General features: G+C 44.5%; 1 pseudogene; it reads right to left on the bottom strand.

Moving 5' to 3' along the window:
* Positions 1 to 385: 385 nt before the first annotated feature.
* LOC140458847 (dehydrogenase/reductase SDR family member 4 pseudogene) lies at positions 386 to 2,035 on the bottom strand (annotated as a pseudogene).
* Between the last annotated feature and the right edge of the window lie 2,029 nt (positions 2,036 to 4,064).

The following is a 4,064-nucleotide window of genomic DNA, read 5'->3' as shown; positions in this document are numbered from 1 at the left end:
ATCATTCTTGTTTAGAAGATAAGAAGGATAAAGCAATGTCTTACACTAAACTTATGTTTAGTGTATGTAGTATCAGAGTTTGATTGGGTTAATATTTGGGATTGTATAAACAACACCTTCTATAAGGATGATGTAAGAGAATTGATGTATGAGAATTGAAGGGAGAATGATCAGGCTATTAAAGTAAGTGATTTATTGTTCCTTCAACTTATAACAAATTAATTGTTTAAATCTAAAAATAACTCTTAGTTAATTCTTACATCAAACATTTGTTTGAATGGTGTATAAACAATATAGTTTTATAGCCAATGTACTTTGTACAATACACTTAAAACAAAATTGCCTTATTAGATAAAACAGCTCATTCAATTCCTTAAATCCCTACTGAACAGAAGCAAAATTTTAATACATAGTAGTAGAAAACCTTCAGCCAACTATGATTTATGTTTATGTTAGAGCTGAAAGATCCTCAGGTTCAAAAAGTAGCAGCTGTGGAGATACATGCATTTGTTATGATTTTCCAAAATGCCCCACATTTTAGAATACTCCTAAAGGATTAGAAATTTGAAACAATTGATTTGTCTGGCCATTTCAGACAGCAATTAAGCGCTAACTACACATTTTTAAGACTGGAATGACAATGTCATATTTATATCATCATTAACATAGTAAAACCACAGGCAATATTTCACAGTAGAAAATATCAGACAAAATTAATGAACCACACCCCACTACAAGTTGATGTCAGGAGAAGCCATTCAGAGGTAGGCATTGATGAGCACCTTATTGGAAGAGCAAGAGTTTTTGGGAGGGAGTTGCAGAAACTAGACAATTGGACACAAGCAGCAATGGAGGTGGTGAAGGGAATTCAAACGTTCAGAACAAGAAGAATAGGGAATCTCAGAAGATTGTAGGGGCCACGATTGCAGGGGTTAAGACTGAAGGAGTGGTGTAAAAGAGCACAAATGCATTTGTGTCGGTCCGTTATCAGACGAGCAGAAGGTTATAAAGATGAGAGAAGCCTGAAGATATTCCTGGAAGGCAACTGGAACGAAAGTTGAGGAAAGCATTCCCATAGCCCAAACATTAGGTTAAAGACGGCAATGTACACCTCCAGCTACTACTATTGTCTCCCCAGTGATGTACGCTGCATCCTGTGAACAGAGAAAGGAGACGGTGCCAGCACACTCCTCTGGCTCCCCGAGCCGGCGCATGGCAATGGTTCCGTCAAACTCCTGCATGTAGCTGTCGTCCGACCATAGTACAGAGCTGAACTTGGTCTTGATGAGGCCTGGGGCAAGGCAGTTAACGCGGATGTTGGCAGGGGCCAGTTCAGTGGCTAATACTTTGGTTAAGCCCAGGAGAGCCGTCTTACTGACACTATAGGGCCCGATGGTAGCGAAGGGTTGGTAGCCAGCAGCAGAGCTCACCAGCACAATGGAGCCACCGCCTCGTTGCTCCATGTGTGGTACAACCAGTTTGGCCAGGAGGAAAGCTGCTTTCACGTTAATCTCGAAAATTTTGTCCCAGGCTTCCTCAGAGCAGTCAAGGGCCTTCCCTACAAAGGGATTGACTGCGGCGTTGGACACCAGGATGTCGATGGCTCCGTGGCGCTTCAGCGTCTCGCTGACCAGGGCCTCGCGATCCTCCCTCTTGCCCACATGGCAGACAGTGCCTGAAACAGAAAGACCCTCCGCCTGCAACTGTCTCACCGCATTGCAAACACTTTCCTTCTTGCGACTGCTCATCACAACCTGGGCTCCATCCCGGGCTAGGCGCCGGGCAATAGCCAGTCCAATCCCTTGGGTAGAGGCGGTGACTATTGCCACCTTACCACTCAACACCCTGAGCTGCATGGTTTGAAGCTTTGGGAAGGAAAGCAGGAAGTGCTCCAAATGTTCAGCAAGTCTGGCCAGACCTATGGAGGGAGAGACAGGCACGAGAATTAAACTATCTAATCCAATTTCTCTCTCTCTCTCTCTACAATGGTCAGGAAGTAGGATCCCGCGCATGGGACGTACATGAAACGAGATAGTGGGTGTGGGGCCACAGTCCAGCCAATCGGAGCCCTGATTAAAACGCGCGGCCAATCAGCACGTGAGTCGGGCTTGACCACGGTCACAAGATTGGTCCAGGGACAGAGAAGGTGGGGAGAGAACAAGAGACATCACGGTGTCACCGGCGGTCGGTAAAAGAAGAGGAGAGCTGGATGGTGGGGGTGTATTCGAAAGGCTCTAATTAGCATAACCGTCATCTCGTTAACATAACGGTCACTCGATTAGCATAATAGTCACTGATTTGCATAACGGTCGCAGGGTCCAGGTGAGGTTTGAGTCTGAGGGAGATGTTTCTATTGATGCCAGAAAACACTGAAAGGAATTGAGAAAAAAACGAAAGGCAAGCCGGACTAACATCTCCATTTTTGGTTTTATACATGTTTTCTTTCTTTCTCGCTCTAAGATATGGGAATTTCCTACACACGAACCTCGGCGATTTAAGAACCACCTTGAGTTCATTGATAAGCTGTTTCGATCACTTAACGAGACGACAATTCCTTCTTAGATGCTGTTTCTCCACTTGGAGTTACTCAAACCAGAAAGACCGGAATGAATGGCGCACAAGGCGATGTGTTATTGTTGTAGGGGGTGGGCATTGGTTTTTACCAAACGAGAATGAGCTACAACAAACAAAAACAGTAATTCCGGCGGGGCGGGGGTGGAGGAAGCCTGGCACATCTGGCACCAACAGTGGAGAGAAAAAAAATTAGTTAACGTTTCCATTCTAGTGATTTTTCTGCAGAAGTCACTGGAATGATCTGCTATCAGTTTGGTCATTTGCCTTTCAACTTATACGACGATCACGACATAAACTAGAATGCACAGAGGTGATCTTCCTGTACAATATGTTTGAATATGGTTGTTCATTTTGTTGAGCGCAAGAGCGTTCATTGCGTGTTGGTGCGAAAGAGATGCCTGTTACGTTGTGTAGCTCACCTTTCCTCCAGGCCAGCGTAACTGTGCTGTTTATTGAAGGTACGACCTTGACCCAGAACTCTGAGGCATAGAAAATGATTTATCTTGTGCCAGGTTTGCCCATGTCTCCGATATAAAGGTGACATTCTTTCCTGAGGCCTTCAAATATCCTTGAAATATTAACTTTGGTCTCTCTGTGTCAACATCCTTCAACTAATTGCTGCAGAAGAGCTTTTTCTGACGAGCCCTCATCTGACAAAATATCCTGTCCCAATTCTTTGATTTCTCTTTAGTAGCTTGTGGAGGTTGGGGATGTCCAGCAGGGTCAGAGGCTGAATTGTAGGAGAAAATGAGGACTGCAGATGTTGGAGAGTCAGAATTGAAAAGTGTGGCATTGGAAATAGCACTGCAGGTCAGGCAGCATCTGAGGAGCAAGAGAGTCAACATTTCAGGCATGAGCCCTTCATCAAGACTGTAAAGGAGGAGGGGGGCTGAGAGATAAGTAGTAGGGTGGGGCTGGGGGAAAGCTAGCTGTGATGGCATTAGACGGATGTAGTTATTTGATTGTGGTTGGTCGATGGGGAGGGTGGAGCGGATAGATGGGAAGGACATTGGACAGATAGGTTGGGTCAAGATGACTGTGTGGAGTTCGAGGGTTAAATAAGGTGGGGGTTGGGGAGATTTGGGGTGGTGTATTGCCATTTCATCTGGGATAGTCCTAGAAATGTATAGCATGGAAACAGACCCTTCAGTACAACTCGTCCATGCCAACCAGCCATCTGAAATTAATGTCGTCCCATTTGCAAGCAATTGACCCATATTTCTCTGAACCCTTCCTATTCATATACCCATCCATTTGCCTTTAAAATGTTGGTATTGTACTAGCCTCCTCCACTTCTGTATTCTCAAAAGGTTACTTTTCTTGCATGCCATCCTCACAAGCCTGCAAGATCATAGGAAAAAAGTTCTTCCAGAACAGTACTGTCCATATCTTTTGTGCCAGAAGCCAGAATGTGTCATAACATGTCTGAAGAGGTGATTTATAAATATCTACAAGAGTGTAGGAAGAAAAACCATTCTGTATATCTTCTG

The sequence above is a fragment of the Chiloscyllium punctatum genome, chromosome 34 (genome assembly GCF_047496795.1).
Source record: "Chiloscyllium punctatum isolate Juve2018m chromosome 34, sChiPun1.3, whole genome shotgun sequence".
Lineage (NCBI taxonomy): Eukaryota > Metazoa > Chordata > Chondrichthyes > Orectolobiformes > Hemiscylliidae > Chiloscyllium > Chiloscyllium punctatum.
The sequence above is the reverse complement of the archived record's forward strand: the minus strand, read 5'-3'. Positions and strand labels throughout refer to the sequence as shown.